The sequence below is a fragment of the Pelobates fuscus genome, chromosome 11 (assembly GCF_036172605.1).
Source record: "Pelobates fuscus isolate aPelFus1 chromosome 11, aPelFus1.pri, whole genome shotgun sequence".
In the NCBI taxonomy this organism is placed as follows: domain Eukaryota; kingdom Metazoa; phylum Chordata; class Amphibia; order Anura; family Pelobatidae; genus Pelobates; species Pelobates fuscus.
Genome location: NC_086327.1, coordinates 11,814,064 through 11,840,155, shown reverse-complemented (window position 1 = coordinate 11,840,155; position 26,092 = coordinate 11,814,064). Strand labels below are relative to the sequence as shown.

The 26,092-nt window shown below is 43.9% G+C and overlaps 2 protein-coding genes across 2 annotated transcripts in view; one reads left to right on the top strand and one right to left on the bottom strand.

Moving 5' to 3' along the window:
* The window catches only part of PHC2 (polyhomeotic homolog 2), a 200,343-nt gene that overhangs the window by 87,331 nt on the left and 86,920 nt on the right, over window positions 1-26,092 (top strand). The window contains exon 2 of the mRNA XM_063436118.1: window positions 25,396-25,526. The gene's annotated coding sequence lies outside the window, so the exon portion shown is untranslated. The remainder of the gene's footprint in view (window positions 1-25,395; window positions 25,527-26,092) is intronic.
* SLC2A1 (solute carrier family 2 member 1) overlaps window positions 1-26,092 on the bottom strand; it is a 142,342-nt gene that overhangs the window by 99,970 nt on the left and 16,280 nt on the right. The window lies entirely within an intron of this gene.

Genomic DNA, 26,092 nt, shown 5'->3' with positions numbered 1-26,092 from the left:
AGAGAACGTGGGCAAAGATAGACCGTCTCACGCCTCTGCCTCTCAGCTACCGTTGAACGATGAGCTTCCCGGCCAATGCACCAAATGATACCGGAGAAACTGACGGAAGCCAAGCACAGAGAGATGGACACAGGTTTCTTCAGGAAGGAAGAGATTCTTTATTGGATCACCGATCGGGACTCAGAGGGACTAGCGTCACCAAAATACAGCAAAGTCTGAGTACTGAATACATAGAGTACATTCCTTATATAGCACTGTAGCTCCTCCCACAATTAACTACACCCACACATACCCTTAACCTATTTAATGAATAGAGTCTAAACTCATCCATCCGGTCTAACCACGTGGCTCATCTGATACAAAGGAGAGGGACGCGTAATTCCAGTTCTTACATTCCTGCACCTGGTCAGTACAGTGATGACAGTATCTTAGCTACGTGTAATTAACCAACTGATACTACAAACACATATACATACATATGCCTTGTGGCAATCTTAGCCTGCTAAACTTGTATTTTACTGGAATTACATCACAAAAGTAGTGCTGGTATTTGCACTGCCCAGTGAGATATTTAGCTTTTTATCTGGCTGAGCAGCCATGTTGGTTCAGACTCTACTGTTAACTAACTGCTGTTTAACCTAACTGACAAGGAGTTGGTCAGATAACATTAGTCTTACCCAATATGGCTCCTGAGGCAGTGAAAATAGCAATAATTTATCTTCTCATGCAATATGATAGCCGCTCGACAATGTTATGTTTATAAATTTTTTGTTACTCTTTTCTCACGTTCTTCTTCATTATATAAACACTCTTCGGCATCATGTACACATAAGCAAGCACAGAGGCATAGACAATATTTATTATGTCATTAAATACCATGTCATAAATACTTCGATGTAATGCTGAGACACAAAAAATACAAAATGAATGTTCTGTTTATGTCTTATCATTATTGTTACATTTCCTGCCAGCTTTTTTTTTTTTTAAAGCAACATTTTTTCAAAAACATCATTAAAAAAAAATAAGTTTCGGGGGGGCGTGGCTAGCTGAGCAAGCAACCAGACGTGCTGATGTGGAGCTCCTGTAAGCCCCACTAACAAACATATTATTTAGCCACAAAGAGTGGTCCTAAAAGACCCACAAAGAATACCTGCACAAAGCAGAACCCCCACAGAGAGAAATGGGGAGGAAAAATCGCAAGCTGACCCACTCGAGCGGCTCTAAACAACCCGACATCCGCGCGTCCTTCGACAGGCCGCAACAGCATGCGCAGACCAAGATGGCGCCCGAGCAGACCCGAGACTCCAGCTACTCTGATGAATCCCCGGAGGACGATGACCACAGACCTTCGCAGACCCCAAACCGGGTGTATGTGAGGGAAGATTCGGATTCAGACACCTCACCCTCCACTAAAGGGGACATAAAAAAACTGCTGGTCGACCTGCGGGAGGTCTGGAAGGCCGACCTGGCGGGAGTGCGGTCTGAAGTAGCGGGCATAACCACGCGGATCAGTGCGGTGGAAAAGAGGGAAGATAAGAGAGATCAGGAGATGGAAGGAGCGAAGGCCCAAATGGAAGCCATGTCCCAGCAACTCTCTAGACTCACTCGCACGGTCACCTCGCTGGAAGCGAGGCACCGCAAGAAAAACGTTAGGATACGCGGTGTCCCGGAGAGTGTGGGCACAGAGGCCATACTAGGATTTGCCAACTTGGTTGCAGAAACACTAGGAGTGCGACCCACAACAGGAGCCTCACCCGTCACGGCGGCATTCCGAATTAGAAAAGCCCCGACGGCACCGGCTGACGCCTCAAGGGACGTCATAGCAGTGACACGGGACATTTCCACAAAAAGTGCGATCCTGGCCCGCTCCAGAAACAACCCTACCACCATGGTGCATGGCAACCCAATCCGGATCTACGATGACCTACCTTTCACGGTGCTCCTGGAGAGACGGAGGTTCCTACCGGTAACAAGGGAACTCCGCGACAAGGGGATACGCTACAGGTGGGGCGCTTCAGGCACCCTTATAGTACAACAAGAAGATGCGATACTCACTTTATCAGCGAATGAGGATCCGGCGGCATTTCTAAAGGCGCTCCATCTGCCGACGCAAGTCTCCCCTACAGGGGAGGTAATCGCGAGCCTCACGCCCGACGGACCCAGCCGGGCAAGAAAACTGACCACTGACGCCGACCAAACGCAGCGCAAGATGAGAGCTGTGCACCCACCAAAGAGCGGGACATGAGGCGGTAAGCGGGACTTTCACTGCCCCAGAGGACTTACAAAACACTCACACTGCCCCCTGCCCGGGTTTTAACCCGTCTCTCACCCCACAGCCTTACCGAGACTTTCCCTACAGCTGTGAACTGTTCGCATTATTACACTCCCGTACTTTTTACTTTTTATTTTATATTATACACTTTTTATTTTATATTATATACCTTTTCTCACATCAGTTACCTTTTCCGAGTCAACTGTTTTCTTAATCTTCAATGTGGAAGGGGGAGCAACTCCTTAATTTATGGATACCTGGCCGAATGGACTTTATATTGGACAGCAGTCTCTGTGTAGAGTTTACGTTCCGGCTACCGGCTAATCCGACCCTGAGATACAAGAGGGCACCTATTGGTCTCGGAGCATATATGGGATTTCACTAACCTGACTTTTGTGGTCACCAGGGAGGGCTTCTTGCCACCTGCACTTATGTTCAGTTCATAGGAAGTCACCCAAGGGGGCGACGGCAAAATCAATGCATGTCTCGAGGGTCCAACAAATTAGCCTGACAATAGTGAAACAAGCCATCGACGGAACTAGGTCCCTCACACATGCACAGTAAGGCACTCCACCACATAGCACATCTGGCGGGACCGCTAAGGCCGCGCTGTAAAATACAATGCTCGCTACACAATCATAATATGGGTGCAACCTTGACAGGGTAGAATATGGGTAGAACACAAAGGCCTTTACAACCTCTACCATACTATGAGATTATTTTACTAATTTCGAGCAATATGGCCTACCCGTATAAACACCAGCCACCTTGGCAGGACACCGGGGGAGACAATAACGCACGAACAGGTGATATGCTCCGCATGCAGGTTCAAGGTCTTTAAGGGACTCTTGCTACCTGGATAAGAGGCCGAACCGAACGTAGTACTGTCTGTAAGAGCAGCAAGATAATATTGATCAAAACAAGTGTATGCTCTGCCCAGTCGCCCAGATAACATTTGTGGCCCAATTGGATCTCACAAAGATAACGCCCCCAAAACACACTTTTATCACACCGAAGGTAGAACAGCTAGACTCATTCACTATAATATGTTTATTTGTACTGTTTACAATGGTGACCTTGTTAAATCTTATACCCTATTTAAAAGTGCTCTGTATTTCTTCTGACATGTTATTATATGTAAATGAACGGTTCGCTGCGCTATTGTGGCACAGCGAGACGACCTGTAATTCCATGCACAAACAAAAATAAAGAATTAAAAAAAAAAAAAAAAATAAGTTTCAATAAATCTTCCCCTGCACCCTGTGCCCACTGGACCCTAATAAGAAATATCGCCAAACTGACCGATCTGCTTTAAAGCAACCCTAGTCCTAAATCTAACAATAATTTAAAGTAAATATGTCATATCAAAAACCACAACAGTGAATCATGTGTTATGTAAAAAATATATATAATAAACTATAAACCACAACAATTGAAATAGGGTCATAGGCTTAACGTAATCACAAAAATATTATAGAATAAACCTACCAACAATCTGAAACTGTGTCTCAAAATAAAAGTTCAGTCTTGTAAAAAGAGTGATACATTTTTAAAGGGATACTATATTTATCAAAACAGCATTAGCTTAATCAAGCAGTTTTGGTGTATAGATCATGGCCCTGCAGTTCCACTGCTCAATCCTCTTCCATTTAGGAATTCAATCACTTTTGTTTCTGTTTATACAACTCTAGCCTCATATCCTCTGGCTGTGACTCACACAGTCTGCATGATAAAAATGTTTTCAATTTCTAACAGATTGGCTTTAGAGATTTTACTTTTTGCAATTCTTGATAAGACATAAACATTATCATTATGTCTTATCACTAGTGCCCTCTAGTTTCACCACTGCAAAAGGAGGCCCCTGTAGGGTATAGGAGGCTATTAATATAGCAGGAGATGAGAAATTCTAGATTAAACAGCCTGTACAATAAAGGAAGTTTAAACATTATAGCTCTCTTTACAGGAAGTGTTTAGGGAGGCTCTGTAAGTCACATTCATAGGCTGCATAAACAAAGTGACAACTTTTAAATGGGAGATAATTGTAGATTATGCTAACGTAGTGTACCTATAATCTTAATTTTAATAATGACAGGAGGCGAGTATTTTGCATAACTTTCTTTACTGTATGCCTCCAGCAGCACAAGTCAATCAGAAAACTTTAAACCAATCAGTAACCAGCATCACATCTATATATAAAGCCCTGACAGTCACATGATTTCCTCTTTCTTTGATGCGAAAACAGTCCATTATAACGTCAGGGAATTCAAATAACAGTCCTGAGCAACGTGTAGAACATAACTTGTAACGAGGCTTGAAACCTTCCAGCTTTATCTTGATCTTTATCTTTATGATGGTTACTCTGAAAAGAACAGAAATACGTGAAAGGTGATGGAACCCAACTGATGTCCACATTAAATCCAGTATTATATGTATCTATATTTATATTACGTTAATATACTAAACATTAAACAACCGTAGAATACTTTAATAATCGCCACGGCTGAAACACCCGTCAACCAAATAAGCATCCCATAAAATATACTGAAATATCCAAAATCTTATAATTAGACTGAAGATGACAACCAGAAAATAGAATTTCCCAGAGTATAGGGAGGGAAACAGGGAGGGAAAATACTCGCCTCCTGTCATTATTAAAATTAAGATTATAGGTACACTACGTTAGCATAATCTACAATTTTATCACATGACAGGAGGCTTCGTATTTTGCATTTTTAAAGCTGTGGTATGAGCGAAAAGGATGCGTGTGTGGTTGACGAAAATATACGGAAGTTGTCTCGCCGCGTCCGATTCGCCGCCCGTAAAAATTATAGAGGCCCCCCTGAAGGCCTGAGAAGCGGCCGTGCCTCGTACCGAATGAGTACCTAAAGCACATCTCCACTCCCGTTAACGATAACCACCAGTGAACCCATCCAGACAGAGTGTTCATGGAAACTGGCTTGTATGGTTGTTATAAATCCCGCAGATGTCTTACTGTGTCAATCTAAGTGATGTCGGGATCTCCATATAACCAAACACCGCTATAACTGCACAAAGACCGGGAGACCGCCGGGAACCGGGTAAAATGCGGACGCGAAAGGGATTAGTTCTACGAAACATCGTAGAGGTCCTCCCTTCTGGTGATACCGAAAAAACCATTTACGTCGACCTCCAGAGTATCTGATACCCGACGAAAAAAATCTAACGTAACGTGATTATGACTGACGGTTGACGGAGGGATAGGTTCGTGTTATCAGACTAGTTCCGAAAACCCCAATCAAAGTCTCACAACAGTGATACTTTAACTCATGGTTCTGGACCGTATGTTACCCCGTGGAAAAACGACCTATGAAAAAGTTCTTGATCGACCGGAGTGTTGTGAATCGTACTATGCGCTGTCGAACTAACGGAGCGGAACCCGTTAATGGAGCGGTCGGATCGTGCCAATCGGCCCGACGTGAAAATTATGAGCAAGATTCAACATCGAGGTAGATAGGGGTAGTAAAAAAGACCGTAGTCCCTTTCCATACCCCAGTGACTTCCAAGTGTTCCATGTGGATAAGTTATTTCGGGAAATACCTGTTGTCCATGAGTCCCATGACTCTAGTTGGTTGCGATAGTCCCTTGACATACCAGTCTCCCTTGAAGGACACCAATTCACCAACTCTAGCCGCCCCTGCATTAACAATCGATGATGATGTTCTCCCTTTTGATCTGCCCGAAGGCAAGTTAGAACTGAAGAAGCAGAGGATGATCCCAATTAAAGACAAATCATTCTAGGTGTCACGCTTAGCTCCTTTACCTCTGTAATGAGTGCTATCGAAGTCCTTGCCATTCTGATCCCAATTTCATAGGTGTGCCCGGATCTCAGGCAGCGAGCTTTTAGTCAATGTCTGGCCTGTCCGTGAAGTGGTCATGGGAAATAGTCAAGGTACTATGGAGCCTTTCCGCCATATCCGTCGCATTTCCTTACGAAAAATCGCTATCGCTGATGTGGAAAAAGTGCAATCCGTCCAAGGTGGAATCTATTCCGAAGTAGAGGTACGTAGTTACTCGGAGCTGGAGTCGAACCGACTCCGCTCTGTTCATTATGAATCCCAACAATTCAGGAAACTGTAACAATAAATCTCGTTTGTATACGCAGTTAGGAATTGGGCTTGCAAAGGTCAGCAAGTTGACTAGGTATGCTACAGCGGATACCCTTTGCTCCTCAGTGCGTCCTGACCAGCTTCCAAAACTTCTTGAGGTACTATGTGAGCCAATAGGTAAGTGTCCTTTCAAATCTTACCTTGCAAAACCCTTTGGAGGAGCAGGTCTCCTAACAGGTGTATACCTTCCTTCTTGAGATGTCAGTACGTCCCAAAGCCATTGGGTTGGCCTATGTTGATGACTAGGTGAGAGTCTCCTGTCTTCTTCTTTACTACTTTTACGTGGACCTCGGTCTGATCGGGGCATAGATATCCCTGTAGTGACACCGAGCTCCCTGTTGAGGACTATCTTGTACGTTCCTAGATGACATGGCCATTCCATCCTGAGCTTGTTTCGTACTTCTTTTCCCCGAAGCCGGAGGTTGGCAAGGTGTGCCCGGTGCTTCGGTAAACCCCTTTCGGGTGATCCTGGGTGTCTGGTGGTGCGCGAGTCAACCAAGGTTTTCCAGTGTGCCAAAGGAAACTTTTCTTGCCAGGCGGATTCTGTCACTTTCCCTCTTCCGATGAAGACTCTCCCTTCTCTTATGATTTCCAGAGAAGGGGGGGGGGGATGGAGTCCTCGTCCCCTGATGATGGAGTCTGAGATGTTCAATGTGTAGGATGTTCTGAGAGACGGTTCCGCTAAGTCGTGGTTTTCTCTTTCCCCATTGGGGAAGTCGCGTTGGGCCATTCCCATGGTGCTTAGGTGGTAGGATGCCCGACTTGTTAGTCAGCCCCCTGGAGAGGGCTTCTTCACTTGGAAATTGTTCGGTGAATTGAGGGAAATCCGACCTGTTGGTTCACACCCTTTCGGTTTGTGGAGTCAGGATCGTATAACAGTACGCTTATTGTCACTCAGTGTGCCTCTGTGTATAACCGGGGTCACCCAGCATTTTGATTAATTGGTACCACTTTCGCAGGATCTGGGCAGTTGTCTGAGCATAAGGACACTCTCCGTAGGACCGGGACGTACCCGGGTATGGGAGACGTGAAAGTCTCCCTATGTATAATCCAATGGTTCATCCTTATATGTCCTAGAATTGTGGAGTTTGGCGGTATAGTGGGTTCTCCTTCTCGGTTAAGGGAAGGGCGTACGGGTCCTCCAATTGAAACATGGAGGTGTCGGCACACATGCCTGTAGTGTGCCCTGGTCTTGCTGGGACCCTCTTCCGGTCTGTGGGGTACCGAGACAGGTGTCAGGTATGGTAATACACTTATAGTCACTAGTGGGTCTCCACCTACAGCTGGGGTTCACCCAGAACTGTTTCCATCAATACCACTTAGAGATTTCCTGGAGTGGCCTGAGGAGGGGGTCGCCCTCAATAAGACCGGGATGAACGGTCAGAAATGTCGGGACGTAAGCCCGTATGGGGGTACGGTAGTCTCCAAATTATCCAATGGGTCACCCTTATTGGATATAGTACTGTGGAGCTTTGGCAGCACCGTGAGCTCTCCTTCTTGGTGCTGTCGACATACCTGTATCCATTGTGTAACAGATCGTACTCCGTGGTTATCAGCCCGTCCAAGGGCGTGGGGATTAGACCTCAATATCTATATGTCCCTAGCCATTCCGGGTCTAGGCTGGGTTCTCTGACTTCCTGAGGTGTGTCTTACCAGTCCTCCTCCTCCGAGGGCGAGTCCTCTGCCCTCCATTCGTCTATGATTTCTAAGGACAGTGGAGATAATGGTTCCTCATCCCCTGATGGGGGTCTTGTGGAGTGTCTGACACAAAGGTAGTATGATTCTTCCCGTCTGTGGGGAGACAGAGTATACGTCAGTGCGTATGTAGCTACTCAGTGGCTTCCACATACAACTGGGGGACACCCAGGTATCATGTAATCAGTACCACTAGGAATTTGACTAGTGGTCTGAAGAGGGGTCACCCTCTTATCGACCGGGGTGAACGGTCTTAAATGTTGGGCCGGAGCCCGGTAATGGTCGGGACGGAGCCCGGTAATGGTCGGGACGGAGCCCGGTAATGGTCGGGACGGAGCCCGGTAATGGTCGGGACGGAGCCCGGTAATGGTCGGGACGGAGCCCGGTAATGGTCGGGACGGGGCCCGGTAATGGTCGGGACGTAAGCCCGGTAATGGGAGGTATCGAAGACCTCAGTACGCTTTCACCCTTGTGTATGGAATTTTGTGGAAATTTTGCCATTGTGGATTGTGCGTACTTCGTTATAAGCCCTAGATTGGGCGTGGTGGTCACCCTTTGTAAAACAAAATTGTAATTTCGGATAATGCCAGATTTTTTTGTTGTTGTTGTTTGTTTGTTTGTAATGATTTCTGGGTAGTTCTTCAGTGGTTTATACCAATCCTCATTGCCTTCTGTGAGTGTTCACCCGATTGGGCAGTGCAGCCTGATGGGAGTTGTTCCTGGTTTGGTGCAATATAATCCCAATGGTAAGTTACCTGCAGTGGCCCTTTAGCACAGAGTTGCAGGGGTTAACTGCAGTGAGAAGTGTGCTTAGCCTGATGGGAGTTGTTCCTGGTTTGGTGCAATACAATTCTAATGGTAAGTTATCTGCAGTGGCCCTTTAGCACAGAGTTGCAGGGGTTAACTGCAGTTAGAAGTGTGTTAAGCCTGATGGGAGTTGTTCCTGGCTTGGTGTAATACAATCCCAATGGTAAGTTACCTGCAGTGGCCATTTAGCACAGAGTTGCAGGGGTTAACTGCAGTGAGAAGTGTGCTTAGCCTGATGGGAGTTGTTCCTGGCTTGGTGTAATACAATCCCAATGGTAAGTTACCTGCAGTGGCCATTTAGCACAGAGTTGCAGGGGTTAACTGCAGTGAGAAGTGTGCTTAGCCTGATGGGAGTTGTTCCTGGTTTGGTGCAATACAATCCTAATGGTAAGTTATCTGCAGTGGCCCTTAGCACGGAGTTGCAGGGGTTAACTGCAGTGATAAGTGTGTTACGCCTGATGTGGGGAGTGTGTTTAGTTTTACACCTATATTATGTGGCAAAACTTTATTTCCGACAATGTCCAGCATTTTGACACTTCACCTTTAAAACTAGGTGAGGTGTCCTGTGGGTAGGACCAATTTATTCAGGTAACTCTTAATGGCACATAAAACATTTATAGAAGCAGAAAAAACTATGTGCCAGTTCGTGGGAATCACGAACTGGCGAAACTAAGATGGCCGCCGAGGATCTCGCGGTATCGCGAGATCCAAGATGGCCGCCGTTCGCGCGCAAAATTGCCGCGCAGTCCGCGATCGCGGCCCGCGATTGCGGTCCGACGGTATCGGTCGGTGCCCCCTCGCGCCCCCCTACCCACCCCTCGGTACCCTGGGACTCTTGGAGAAGCCTGGTGGTCCCGCGCGATCGCGGTAAAATGCCGCGAATCGCGAGGGACAAACAGGCAAGCAGGCAGACAGCAACAGATCCCAGCAGGGGAAAAAACAGTGGGGAAAAAACACCTTACAGTCCAGGGAGAAGGATGGGTACAGCAGAGAGAAGTAGAGGAGGCAGATGAAAGAGGGGGGCCCCAGACAGGGGGGAAATTAAAAGGTACAATGCCAAAAACAATTTAAAGAGACCACAAAATAAATTTGCATTATATATATAAAACAGTTGAGAGCTTAATACTCTGACCTGTGCCTTGGCTGGAAGCAGCAAAGAAAGAGGAAATCATGTGACTGTCAGGGCTTTATATATAGATGTGATGCTGGTTACTGATTGGTTTAAAGTTTTCTGATTGACTTGTGCTGCTGGAGGCATAAAGTAAAGAAAGTTATGCAAAATACGAAGCCTCCTGTCATGTGATAAAATTGAGCAGTGAGATTGCAGGGGCGTGATCTACACACCAAAACTGCTTGATTAAGCTAAAGTTGTTTTTGGCCCCTCAACGTGGTTTCATAAAGGTATTGAGGAGCTGAAATGGCACCCGGTCCTTTGGTACCTTAAAAGGACTCTATTGACACCAAGACCACTTCATCTCATGTCCATGTCCCTGTAGTTTTGACCTTGCAACTGAAAACATTGGCATACTGCTGGAACATCAACATTTACATTGCAGAGTTAAAGGGACACTATAGTCACCTGAACAACTTTAGCTTAATGCAGCAGTTTTGGTGTATAGAACATGCCCCTGCAGCCTCACTGCTCAATCGTCTGACATTTAGGAGTTAAATCCCTTTGTTTATGAACCCTAGTCACACCTCCCCGCATGTGAATTGCACAGCCTTCCATAAACACTTCCTGTAAAGAGAGCCCTATTTAGGCTTTCTTTATTGCAAGTTCTGTTTAATTAAGATTTTCTTTTACCCTGCTATGTTAATAGCTTGCTAGACCATGCAAGAGCCTCCTGTATGTGATTAAAGTTCAATTTAGAGATTGAGATACAATTATTTAAAAACGATCCGTTTTCTGGCACTGGAGGGTCCCTCTCCCTCCCACCCACCAATCCCCGGTTACTAAAGGGGTGAAAACCCCTTCAGTGACTTACCTGAGGCAGCGGCGATGTCCCTCGCCACTGTCTCCTCCTCCGCGATGCTCCTCCTTGTGATTGCGTCGGCCGGTGGGCGAGACTGATCTCGCCCACCGGCCGAGGAGACCTAATGCGCATGCGCGGAAATGCCGCGCATGCGCATTACGTCTCCCCATAGGAAAGCATTGAAAAATCATTTCAATGCTTTCCTACGGGGTTTTGAGCGACGCTGGAGGTCCTCACACAGCGTGAGGACGTCCAGCGACGCTCTAGCACAGGTTTCCTGTGCTAGAACCCAGGAAGTGACCTCTAGTGGCTGTCTAGTAGACAGCCACTAGAGGTGGAGTTAACCCTGCAATGTCATAAACTGCAACAATTACACTTGCAGGGTTAAGGGTAGTGGGAGTTGGCACCCAGACCACTCCAATGAGCAGAAGTGGTCTGGGTGCCTGGAGTGTCCCTTTAAGGTAAATTACATCTGTTTAAAAAGTGAAACCAGTTTATTTTTCATGCAGGCTCTGTTAACCATAGCCAAGGGAGGTGTGGCTAGAGCTGCATAAACAGACACAAAGTGATTTAACTCCTAAATGACAGTGAATTGAGCAGTGAATTTGCATGGGAATGAGCTATACACTAAAACTGCTTTATTTAGCTAAAGTAATTTAGGTGACTATAGTGTTAATTTAACATAGCTCTTGTGGCTGTCTCCCTTCCTCCCCAATAGCTGAGTTAAACACAGCTCTATCAATCAGAGGGTTTCGTAGTGACCATTTGATTGCCGTGGTGTTTTGCCACACATGCACACTAGCCTCCCAATATTTTCCAATGGGTAAAGATTAGATTGACTGAGATCATTTACATTGACGGTCTCAGCTAAAGACGCAGAGAAATGTAAGTAATTCTCACATTTGAAACCCTCTGATGTTGGGGGAGTGGGAACCCTAATAGGTCATTTAAAATGACAGCATTAGGAATACATGTTTGTATTCCTAACACTATAGTGTTCCTATAATAAAGATTCTTTCTTTTTCAGAAGACTGTGCTTTGACTGGGTATTTTTTGCTATTACATCTGTTGGCTGAGCCAGTGTCTGTGTCTGGACGATATTGTGTATGCCGTTTTTTTCTTATTATTCTACCCAAATGTTTCAGCTTCACCAGAAACCTTTCCTCAAGGAACAGGCATGATTAAGCAATTAGGTTCACTTGAATGGAGAAAGCAGATGTAGTAATAATACAAAATATTTATTTCTGTTGATTTAAAAAAACAACAACATATAGTGTGTGTCAATAACAAAAACTGCAACGATGAAAAATAGGAGAAATCACGATAAGATTTTTTTACAAGATTGTTTAACGTGTTTTGGATATAGAAGGCTGCTTTCTTTTGACCAAACGTGTTGCACTGGGTGCAGTGTTCCTGCAATGTGAAACCTTGCCGTTTTAGAGATACGGCAATGTTTTTTTTTTTATTGCAGGGATAAACACACCACTAGTCACTGTCATACTGATACTGTACCTGCAAAACCAGAGTCAGACTCCATTCATCAGTCATTGCTTCTCATAGAGATCATTTGATTGGACGTCCGCAGTGTTTTGCAGGGCATGTGAATCTTGGCCTCCCAGTGCTTCGCTAGGAGTACATTGGATTGAACAAGAAGGTAAACGTCATCATGCGAATCGGGCAGCTGCAGTGGCGGTGTCTCGGCTCTAGAAACAAGTTGAGTATACTATATACAACTTTTTTGCCACTAAAAGGGTGGGCATAGATCACTGTAGCGGAAGAAAACTAATAGTCCAGAAAAAGAAGATTATTAAAAAGAAAACACTAACATAGTGTAATACAATATATGACAAAGAAAATTTCGCTGGCAGAAATTAACTCGTAAGATGTATGATGAATATATCGCCTTAAGTTGCCTCCCTTGGAAGTCTGGGGAGCTATTCCATATCTCCTTCCCCCCTGGTCATTTTTATGACACTTAAACAGATACGCACTTTACTCGCAATGTTTCCCTACGGAGGAGCATTGGATTGGCTGAAATCATGTTTTCAGCAAAAGAGGTGGAGTGCAGTGAGGAGAGCAGGTAGGGGAACACATGCTTGCATTCCTAACGCTATAGTGTTTCTTTAAAGAAATCATGTCAAATTCAAAGTCTAGCACTGCCTAAATAAACAAGGTTTAAATTTATGTGGTCCGGAAAATAAACAAACTTATATTTCCATTAAAAAAAAAAAACAGCATCCCCCTCTACTGAACCACAGCACCTCCCTCTACTAAACCCCAGTCCTCCCCATATACTAAATCTCAGTCCTCTCCCCCCCTCCCCCCCCCTCTACTAAATCCCAGCACCCCTCTCTAGCCAACAAGCAGACTCTACTCACATTGCTGCTGCCATTATGCAACTTTGGAGTCCGGCCTCTGGTATACCTCAAATGGCGCCGTCCGCACTCTGTGCCACAGCGGATCCTCCCACTACTTCTTGAAACCCTGTGAAGGTGGAGTACGTTGACGTCACGTTGGAATGTGACGTGGCGTTGCGTACCTCTGTGCACCTCCAGGTCCTCCACTGTCCAGCCGCGGCCATTGCAACACTGACACACACTCACTGACAGACACACACACTCACTGACACACAGACAGACACACACTCACTCACTGACAGACACACTCACTGAGAGACACACACACATTTACACGTGCTTGCACACCCTTAGATTATTGTATTTATACCTTGGGTCCAGTGGGATCTTCTATATGGAGATCTCCTTCCTGCTGCTCACTGCTCCCTCACGCGCGCAGTTTAGTGATGCCGGAATATGACGTCATATTCCAGGACCCAGCATCAATACAGACGGCACGCGCGAGGGAGCAGGAAGACTGAGCTCCTCCGGCGACCTCTCAGAGTCCCGGCTGGGTAAATTTTAGCAGAGTAGGCACCTGCAATGTGGAGAAAGCCGGTGCCTACTCTGCTTTAACACTAAGCATGTACTCGCAGCTCGCCGGGCCGCAAATATGTCCATTGTGGTCCGCATGCAGCCCAGCGGGCCACGAGTTTGACATGCTTGCTTTAAAGGGACACTACAATTACCAAAACTACTTTAGCTTAATGAAGCCGTTTTGGTGTATAGATCATGCCTTTGCAGTCCCACTGCTCTATTCTCTGCCATTTAGGAGTTAAATCACTTTTTTTCTGTTTATGCAGCCCTAGTCACACCTCCCCTGGCTGTGACTGACACAGCCTGCATAAAAACAGAATGTTTTCACTTTCAAATAGATGTTAACTTGGTTTTGCAGTTTTTATCTCCTGCTCTTTAACTTGAACTTTAATTACATACAGGAGGCTCGTGCAGGGTCTAGTAAGCTGAACAGAGGAGGAGACGAGAAATTGTAAATGAAACAGAAATACAATAAAGGAAGTGTAAACATTAGATGAGTGTTTAGGAAGACTGTGCAAGTCACATGCAGGGAGGTAGTGAATTAACTGAGCAGTGAGACTGCAGGGGCGTGATCAGGGCCAGCGCGTCCATAAGGCGGCAGAGCAGGGGGGTGCAAATATCCGAATCCCCTGCCTCTGGCTGGGGACTTGGATTTTTCTCATTGCCTGCCTTCCTGCAGCGTGCCAGCACAGTGCAGCCAGGGAAGTCGGCCGGCCCCTCCTGATGATGTCGGGAGGAGGGGGCGTGATTTCCACAGTAATCCGCAGGGGAGTCTGGGAGAAGAGCAGTTGAAGTCACGCCTCTTTTTCCTGACATCATCAAGAGACGCTGGCCGACTCCCCTGGCTGCTCCGTGCTGACTGCAGGCTTCTGCTCCAGGCTCCTGTCCACCCCTCCCCGGCCCAAGGTAAGGGGTAGGGGGATTTTTTTGTTTGTTAGCCCATAACCCCCTATACAGCCCCTGCCCACCACTTCTATAGCCCCAATGTCCCCTCTCAAGCCCATGTTCCCCTTTTTATAGCCCTTGCCCACCCCTTCTTTAGCTCCTGTGCCCCCTCTCAGCTCCTGTTCCCCTTTCTTTAGCTCATGTGCCCCTTTTACAGCCCCTGCCTACCCCTTCTATTGCCTTTGTGCCCTCCCTTCTATAGGCCCTGCCCACCCCTTATATTACCCCTGTGCCCTCCCTTCTACAACCCCAGCCCACCCCTTCTATTGTCTCTGTGCCCTCACTTCTACAACCCCAGCCCACCCCTTCTATTGTCTCTGTGCCTCCCACCACAGCCCATGTCCCCCTCTCTACAGCCCATATCCCCCTCTCTACAGCCCATGCTCCCACTCTACAGCCCATGCTCCCACTCTACAGCCCATGCCCTCCCTTTTACGCCCCTAACCCCCTTCTACAGCCCCTGTGCCCTCTCTCAATCCATATGCCCCCTCTACAGCCCCTGTGCCCCCCCCTCTACAGCCCCTATGCCCCCCCTCTACAGCCCCTGTGCCCCCCCTCTACAGCCCCTGTGCCCCCCCTCTACAGCCCCTGTGCCTCCCCTCTACATCCCCGGTGTCCCCCCTCTAAATCCCTAGTGCCCCCCCCCCTCTACAACCCCTGTGTCCTCCCTCTCTACAGCTCCTGTGTCCTCCCTCTCTACAGCCCCTGTGTGCCCCCCTTCGACATCCCCTGTGTCCTTCTTCTCTACAGCCCCTGTGTGTGTCCCTCTACAGGCCCTCACCCCTCCCCCAAAAGACCCTGTACATACCCTATCACCCACCACAGCCTCTAACCCCCTTCTAGAGCCTCTGTGTCCCCTTCTACAGCCCCTTTCCACCAGGAATAAGGTGGTCTCAACCCCTGTTGGTTTTTCACACTTTACACCCAAAACTATAGTATGGGATTTGCAATAATGAACTGCTCATCAAAGTAAAGGACAGATCATTTAATAAAAATGGATGTATGTATTAAGTACGTGTGTAATTTTATACACCGGTATTTTAGTGTTAAATACAAAGTACTGTGGTATTTGATTGTGTATCAAAGTTCAGCATGACATAGCCCTGAATGACTTATTAAACTGAGCCACAAATTATGTAATTTCAAAATATCCGACAGAGGGACAGTCTGCATCTTTTTGCATTGCTCCCTTTCCTGTTAATGTATTTATTTACTGTCTTGTATTTGTGAGACGTCCTCAGATGTTGCTCAAAAAGTCACGTAAACATCTGATAATACTTCAATACAGCCCAGAGCTACGTAGGGATCGGAAATGCATATTTTCAATCTCAGAATTACAGTGAAAATGCCTAGATCCAGCCTCTGAACTCAGTTATATATGTATCATATCTGCAAACTTGGGAGGAAAAGGATATTAAATTCTTAAAAAACACGTCATCGCTATGTTGTTATATTGCTTCCAGCTGAATTTTAGTTCTAAATAGTAGAAATTCTTCTAGATTAGAATTTAAAACTTTTCTAAAACTTTTTCCATATGTGCGATTGTCCCTTTTAGAGACAGACTGTTTGAGGAGCCGGCCATATCTCTGTCCCTCTTTTAAATCCTTGTTTTATTATTTTCTGCAAGCTCCATTTAGCCTGAGTGTATAACAGAGCTCCACAGCAATCAAATTCCCAGTAATGTGTCTGAGTGTATAACAGAGCTCCACAGTAATAATACTCCCAGTAATGTGCCTGAGGGTATAACAGAGCTCCACAGCAATAATACTCCCAGTAATGTGTCTGAGTGTATAACAGAGCTCCACAGCAATAATACTCCCAGTAATGTGACTGTGTATAACAGAGCTCCACAGTAATAATACTCCCAGTAATGTGTCTGAGTGTATAACAGAGCTCCACAGCAATAAAACTCCCAGTAATGTGTCTGAGTGTATAACAGAGCTCCACAGCAATAATACTCCCAGTAATGTGTCTGAGTGTATAACAGAGCTCCACAGCAATAATACTCCCAGTAATGTGTCTGAGTGTATAACAGAGCTCCACAGCAATAATACTCCCAGTAATGTGCCTGAGTGTATAACAGAGCTCCACAGCAATAATACTCCCAGTAATGTGACTGAATGTATAACAGAGCCCCACAGCAATAATACTCCCAGTAATGTGCCTGAGTGTATAACACAGCAACATGGCAATAATGCTCCCAGTAATGTGTCTGAGTGTATAACAGAGCTCCACAGCAATAATACTCCCAGTAATGTGCCTGAGTGTATAACAGAGCTCCACAGTAATAATACTCCTAGTAATGTGTCTGATTGTATAACAGAGCTCCACAGTAATAATACTCCCAGTAATGTGTCTGATTGTATAACAGAGCTCCACAGTAATAATACTCCTAGTAATGTGTCTGAGTGTATAACAGAGCTCCACAGCAATAATACTCCCAGTAATGTGTCTGAGTGTATAACAGAGCTCCACAGCAATAATACTCCCAGTAATGTGCCTGAGTGTATAACAGAGCTCCACAGCAATAATACTCCCAGTAATGTGCCTGAGTGTATAACAGAGCTCCACAGCAATAATACTCCCAGTAATGTGCCTGAGTGTATAACACAGCACCATGGCAATAATGCTCCCAGTAATGTGTCTGTGTATAACAGAGCTCCACAGCAATAATACTCCCAGTAATGTGCCTGAGTGTATAACAGAGCTCCACAGTAATAATACTCCCAGTGATGTGTCTGAGTGTATAACAGAGCTCCACAGCAATAATACTCCCAGTAATGTGCCTGAGTGTATAACAGAGCTCCACAGCAATAATACTCCCAGTAATGTGCCTGAGTGTATAACAGAGCTCCACAGCAATAATACTCCCAGTAATGTGCCTGAGTGTATAACACAGCTCCTCAGCAATAATACTCCCAGTAATGTGTCTGAGTGTATAACAGTGTTCCACAGCAATAATACTCCCAGTAATGTGTCTGAGTGTATAACAGAGCTCCACAGCTATAATACTCCTAGTAATGTGTCTGAGTGTATAACAGAGCTCCACAGCAATAATACTCCCAGTAATGTGTCTGTGTGTATAACAGAACTCCACAGCAATAATACTCCCAGTAATGTGTCAGTGTATAACAGAGCCCCACAGCAATACTACTCCCAGTAATGTGTCTGATTGTATAACAGAGCTCCACAGCAATAATACTCCCAGTAATGTATCTGAGTGTATAACAGAGCTCCACAGTAATAATACTCCTAGTAATGTGTCTGAGTGTATCACAGAGCTCCACAGCAATAATACTCCCAGTAATGTGTCTGATTGTATAACAGAGCTCCACAGTAATAATACTCCCAGTAATGTGTCTGATTGTATAACAGAGCTCCACAGTAATAATACTCCTAGTAATGTGTCTGAGTGTATAACAGAGCTCCACAGCAATAATACTCCCAGTAATGTGCCTGAGTGTATAACAGAGCTCCACAGCAATAATACTCCCAGTAATGTGCCTGAGTGTATAACAGAGCTCCACAGCAATAATACTCCCAGTAATGTGCCTGAGTGTATAACACAGCACCATGGCAATAATGCTCCCAGTAATGTGTCTGTGTATAACAGAGCTCCACAGCAATAATACTCCCAGTAATGTGCCTGAGTGTATAACAGAGCTCCACAGTAATAATACTCCCAGTGATGTGTCTGAGTGTATAACAGAGCTCCACAGCAATAATACTCCCAGTAATGTGCCTGAGTGTATAACAGAGCTCCACAGCAATAATACTCCCAGTAATGTGCCTGAGTGTATAACAGAGCTCCACAGTAATAATACTCCCAGTGATGTGTCTGAGTGTATAACAGAGCTCCACAGCAATAATACTCACAGTAATGTGTCTGAGTGTATAACAGAGCTCCACAGCAATAATACTCCCAGTAATGTGCCTGAGTGTATAACAGAGCTCCACAGCAATAATACTCCCAGTAATGTGCCTGAGTGTATAACAGAGCTCCACAGCAATAATACTCCCAGTAATGTGTCTGAGTGTATAACAGAACTCCACAGCAATAATACTCCCAGTAATGTGTCTGAGTGTATAACAGAGCTCCACAGCAATAATTCTCCCAGTAATGTGTCTGAGCGTATAACAGAGCCCCACAGCAATACTACTCCCAGTAATGTGTCTGATTGTATAACAGAGCCCCACCGCAATAATACTCCCAGTAATGTGTCTGAGTGTATAACAGAGCTCCACAGTAATAATACTCCTAGTAATGTGTCTTAGTGTATAACGGAGCTCCACAGTAATAATACTCCCAGTAATGTGCCTGAATGTATAACAGAGCTCCACAGCAATAATACTCCCAGTTATGTGTCTGAGTGTATAACAGGGCTCCACAGCAATAATACTCCCAGTAATGTGTCTTAGTGTATAACGGAGCTCCACAGTAATAATACTCCCAGTAATGTGTCTGAATGTATAACAGAGCTCCACAGCAATAATACTCCCAGTAATGTGTCTGAGTGTATCACAGAGCTCCACAGCAATGTGTCTGTAAACTACAATAAATGAACATAAATCTGTCTATAAATAAGATACAATGTTCTTGTTCTAAATTATATTTTCGTAATTCTCAGTTGGTAATAAATTCCCCTAATATGTCCTTAATAGCCTCATGTCTATTCCTCCCCCTGGAAAATTCCCTTTTTTTTTCCAATTGTAATATTAATATGTGTAAAACATTTTTTACATCCACAGTGTGCAGCTCTGCCATTCAGTGTATCCACCCTCAGCATGGAGACACTGAACTTTCCCCATAGAGATCTCTATGAGGAGACGCTAATTGGCCAAGGTTGTGTTTGACTTCTGCTGGCTCTGCCCCTGATCTGCCTCCTTGACAGTCTCAGCCTATTGGAAAGCATTGTGATTGGCTCACATAATCTCTTCTGATGATGTCATGCTAGCAGGCAGGTCAGAGGCAGCAGATGCAGACTTGAATACTTTATTTAAGGAGGCACTGGGGTATGGGGGTTCTAGATGACGATTTTAACACTACAGGATCAGGAATACATGTACGTTTGTGTTCCTGACCATATATTGTTCCTTTAAATTTGAAATTCACTGTGAATTCCTGACAATGCCCATTTTAGTAAATAACCCTGTCTGTGTTAGATTAATATTTTCACAACAATTATATAGTACACCAATGCATATTGCCATCATAACTAGTCTAACGTTAAACTACCATAACTGGTAGTGGTTATACGCTAAGGGCGCTAACTCTTTTTTTGTTTCCTACACCAATTCTAGGCAACTATGACTAGCATATAAAGATACCCCTGCCTTTTAAGCCCACCCCCTCTACTTCAAAATCATTATGAGGAATTTCACTTCCTTACATCCATACAAATATTTGTACAACATAGACATGCATTGTCTTCCCACATTGTGCAATGACCGGCTGTGAATGCTGCACTACATCAGGATTCAGACGTACTCGGACATGCTGCTCTTTCTGTGTTACCGAATTGCCTTTCTCCATTTAATAGCAGTTTGACAAAATCTGAAGGACCGCTTCCATAACCTCTCGTGTCTCTTTAAGTTCCATATAAGTTTTTGATGGATGGTTAATGACTTTTGACTCAGCCTGTATAGCTGAATAATGTTATTATATTCCCTCTGAACACTAAATAAGCAGCCATCACTAGAGAGCATTATTTGCCTGTTGTTTGCATTTCTTTTTTGTACTGTTGACATACAGAGATGTCTGTCCAACAATTCAATTTGTTTGGAAGACAGCCCAGCTTGATGTTTGGGAAATGTGCATGTTACATTTGTAGTTTGTGTGAGAACGATTGATATTGAGATCTGCATTCAGACTCTGAGCAAACAATGTTACACAAGCTGTTATGTCTAAGAATGAAATGCCCACCAGCTCATCAGCCAGCGTGGCTTGTTCCGTGGTATGCACAAAGCATAACTTTGAGTACAATGCAGTTTGTGTATTGCTTGTGTATGTTTTTTTTTTGTTTTTAAATAATTCATGATAATTTTGTGAAAAGTCAGTTGAACTACTTTTCCTTTTGTAGACCAGTTTTTGAGATTCCCCCCTACCCCCCTCCATATTGGGACATATTTTTACATGCTACTAGCACATTGTTATTCTATACAATGGCGCTCTGATTAAGCAAAGCACACGTTATTCCTCTATGTAAAACACGCAAACTTCTTACGGTACTGTTATAATAAAGTAAATAAAGGCTGGTTTTCAATTAACGTATTTCACCGACCCTCTATCTCTGACCCGTGACCCATTCCAGATTCCCAGAAAGTGTCCTTTTCTTAATTTTATTTTAAACATATAATGTAGTTTAGTGACTCTGTGCGTGCCTGACTGTGACTGAGCCAGCCTGTTTGTTATAACTGCAAATTCCTCCCAGACATGCAAAGAATGAACTAACCGCGTAACGCAAAATCCTACAACAAAAGATGAGTAAAGCGCTCCAAGCATAATCCACTCTCTGAAGATTAATATTGTAAAACAGTCGTACGATACGCTTCGTGTTATAAAGCTATCTTCTTTATCTCCCATAAACGTGACACGCTGGACTTTACTAAAACGTTGTACATCGCTCCAGAGCATGTTGGCGCTGTGGGATAAAGTAAGTTTTTTAGGCGTTCACATGAACATTTATGCTATTAAATGCACAAAAGCAGCTATTTTATTTCCAGTAAACCCTCCATTAGCTTCTGCAAAAAAAGGGAAGTCAGTTTTTTTCCGTTGTTTCTTTCAACCAGTATTACATTGTATTACTGCATAAATAGCGTCCATATGCAAATCAGGGAAACACTTCGCCCCATGTTCGTTCATTATATCACGTATGAATTTTTTTTTTAACTCATAAGGCCCAGTTTATAATAATTCTAAATTGTTTTTAAAAGTAAGAACTTGGTATTGAATACGTTCACGTTAATAAGGCAATTATCAGTGTCTTTAATACGAATCCGGCCATCCGGCCATATTGCTTTCTGTACACAAAGAATACCCTGTTTAATATATTTAGGGTATAATAGTACACCGTCCTGCTACCCCAGAGGTACTGAATGAATGACCTCGGTCACGTTATTTGGGGAGGATCTGCTTGATATCTTTGTTTTGTTAATAGAACATTTACTTACACAGATAATATCTTTACATTCTGTCTTTCTACTCAGAAACAGAGGGTGAGTCTACACGCCCTTGCTTGCACACATACTTTCTTTTTTTCTTTTTTTTAAAGCACCTGGCCTATTTGACGTTATAAATATGACCTCTTACTCCCTGTAAATACTGACAATGGAAAATCAGAACCCGGTATCCTGATACAGGTTAGATAAAGATACACATGCTGTCAGCTGACTACGGCTAAATCCGGCACGTGAACTCAGTCGCCACACAGTGACGCTACTTATGTAACTCAACTGATGTCAAGGTCTCATAAGATCTATTACACATTACATTAAGGCTGTCCAGCAGCGGCCCCCCATCTGTGTTTCATTTCAACCTCTGTCTTCCTCAGAAAGCCTCTCAGATCGCAATGATGCATAATATCTGAAGTTCAAGGGCAGCTATGGGCCATAGTTGGACAGCCCTGAGTTACACTATCAATATATTTTTAGATTAATTGTACCTTGGAACCAATATAGAATAAATTACCTGTCTGTGCCAATATTCCAAATGGACAAAGAGTGCCGCTTTAATTATAGGGGTGTGGCCAAGGGCTGGGCTGCTCTGAGAAATTTTAGGTGACTTCCTAATAACAAATGATACAACTAATCAAAGTCAGAACCCACAGGCTTCCCAGTGTGGTGCAATAAGAGATAATTTAATCTGATGAAAAAAGTCATATATGCTTTTTTTTAGCCTTAAGCCTTAAAGCTGTATTCCTAACACTATAGTGCCATCTAGTACCACCCCACCCCGCTCCCCCCATCCCTCCTCCATTAGATAAAGGGTTAAAAAAAATTTTTGGATTTACTTGATTCCAGCCCTGATGTCCCTCAATGGGTTGGTGCTCCGCCTCATCCGACAGAGTCTGGTAAAGTTCCGGAAGCGCCTGGTATAGACAGCGTACTATAACTTTCTTAACAACTACAATGATTTACATTGCCAGACTAAGTGGGACAGGGACACTGCACCCAGACAATTTCAATGAGCTGAGGTGGTCTGGGTTCCAATTGTGTCCCTTTAAATGAATCCTCAATCACTGTGAAGCCTGTGAATTATGACTTTGAATATTTCTAAGGAACTTTGGATCCATTCCATGGTGCTCCAGTACTTGTAGCTAGCTTTGTTTCCTGAGTGCCTTTTTCCCTTGGATTTTGAAATGTGTACAACTAAAATGTAATTTAGCACAAGAACAGTGTATCTTACTTAGACAGACTGATTTCTAAACACCGTTATTGTAGTTGAAATACACATTACTGGGAATATTATTGCTGTGATCTCTGTTATATACTCAGACACATTAATTACTGTGGAGCTCTGTTATACACTCAGACACATTACTGGGAGTATTATTGCTGTGGAGCTCTGCTATACACTCAGACACATTACCGGGAGTATTATTGCTGTGGAGCTCTGTTATACACTCAAACACATTACTTGGAGTATTATTGCTGTGGAGCTCTGTTATACACTCAGACACATTACTGGGAGTATTATTGCTGTGGAGCTCTGTTATACACTCAGACACATTACTTGGAGTATTATTGCTGTGGAGCTCTGTTATACACTCAGACACATTACTGGGAGTATTATTGCTGTGGAGCTCTGTTATACACAGACATATTACATGGAGTATTATTACTGTGGAGCTCTGTTATATACTCAGACACATTACTGGGATTATTATTGCTGTGGAGCTCTGTTATACACTCAGACACATTACTGGGAGTATTATTACTGTGGAGCTCTGTTATACACTCAGACACATTACTGGGAATATTATTACTGTGGAGCTCTGTTATACACTCAGACACATTACTGGGAGTATTATTACTGTGGAGCTCTGTTATACACTCAGACACATTACTGGGAGTATTATTACTGTGGTGCTCTGGTATACACTCAGACACATTACTGGGAATATTATTACTGTGGAGCTCTGTTATACACTCAGACACATTACTGGGAGTATTATTACTGTGGAGCTATGGTATACACTCAGACACATTACTGGGAGTATTATTGCTGTGGAGCTCTGTTATACACTCAGACATATTACTGGGAGTATTATTACTGTGGAGCTCTGTTATACACTCAGACATATTACTGGGAGTATTATTGCTGTGGAGCTCTGTTATACACTCAGACACATTACTGGGAGTATTATTGCTTTGGAGCCCTGTTATACACTCAGACACATTACTGTGGGGCTCTGTTATACACTCAGACACATTACTGGGAGTATTATTGCTGTGGAGCTCTGTTATACACTCAGACACATTACTGGGAGTATTATTGCTTTGGAGCTCTGTTATACACTCAGACACATTACTGTGGGGCTCTGTTATACACTCAGACACATTACCGGGAGTATTATTACTGTGGAGCTCTGTTATACACTCAGACACATTACTGGGAGTATTATTGCTGTGGAGCTCTGTTATACACTCAGACACATTACTGGGAGTATTATTACTGTGGAGCTCTGTTATACACTCAGACATATTACCGGGAGTATTATTACTGTGGAGCTCTGTTATACACTCAGACACATTACTGCCAGTATTATTGCTGTGGAGCTCTGTTATACACTCAGACACATTACTGGGAGTGTTATTACTGTGGAGCTCTGTTATACACACAGACACATTACTGGGAGTATTATTACTGTGGAGCTCTGTTATACACTCAGACACATTACTGGGAGTATTATTACTGTGGAGCTCTGTTATACACTCAGACACATTACTGGGAGTATTATTACTGTGGAGCTCTGTTATACACTCAGACACATTACTGGGAGTATTATTGCTTTGGAGCTCTGTTATACACTCAGACACATTACTGTGGGGCTCTGTTATACACTCAGACACATTACCGGGAGTATTATTACTGTGGAGCTCTGTTATACACTCAGACACATTACTGGCAGTATTATTGCTGTGGAGCTCTGTTATACACTCAGACACATTACTGGGAGTGTTATTACTGTGGAGCTCTGCTATACACACAGACACATTACTGGGAGTATTATTGCTATGGAGCTCCGTTATACACTCAGACACACCAACATTTGTAATATGTGAATAAGCCAACAAACTACACAGCGTTATTTACTAAAGTGGGAATATCGGATGCTAGTGCAAAATATCCAAATTAAAGAAAGTCAGCTATGTTTTAAGTTTAGCTATTTTTGCCTAAAATGTGAAACTCAAAATCAATTCCTGATAAATCGCACTTTTGTGAATGACCGTATCAGTGCTGATACCTAGGGTTGTCAGTTCCACCATGTTTGCACATACGCCTTGTTTATTCCTGGTGATGGGTGACAATTGAAAGGGGTTTCTTGTAATTGGCAGCTGATGAAAATTCAATTAATAAAGTTCATTTTGGATCTTTTCTCAATAAACTTCCCTCTGCCCCACAGGGATTCTACATAGTGAGGGCCACACTATTCGTGTCCACCCAAACAACATGAACAAGCAGTATATGTCCAGGGAAAGTCTAAATGATCCGGCAATCATACGGACAGTGAAGTGCACTGTGTGCTGTGTCACGGTGAGTTTACATTTAATGTTTGATGCAGAGACAGAGGTTAATATCCAGATAACGCCTTTACTCAGCATGCTGCTAAAAATTGTATTTCTTCCTTTGCATGCTGCGCACACAAAGGTGCAATAAAGACTGGAAGAAGGAATCTCAGTATGTAAATATTCCACATATAAAACTAATATTTACTGAGTGTTGGCTGGGGGACAGTATCTAGAAATATAGTGTTTATTCTTAGCCGTACATTGTATAGCTGTCACCGTATTGCACCACTCTTCTAAATATTGCAGATCATTCTGGAGTTTGACCCAACTGTGATTGTGGCAAACTCATTGCTGAATTCATTTCAATATAGCAGTGGGAAAAAAAACACCTTTTAAATTGAGAAAAAAATTACAAGTTTTACTGCAATCCAGCGTCCATAAAACACAAGTGAACACACTTCTTAGCCTTCGTACAATTTCTGTTAAACAGACCAGATATATACTATATGTGCTCTGAGACATGATTCAAATGATGATAGAAATATTGTGATACATCATTCCCAAAACACTTTGTCACATAAAGTAGCGCCT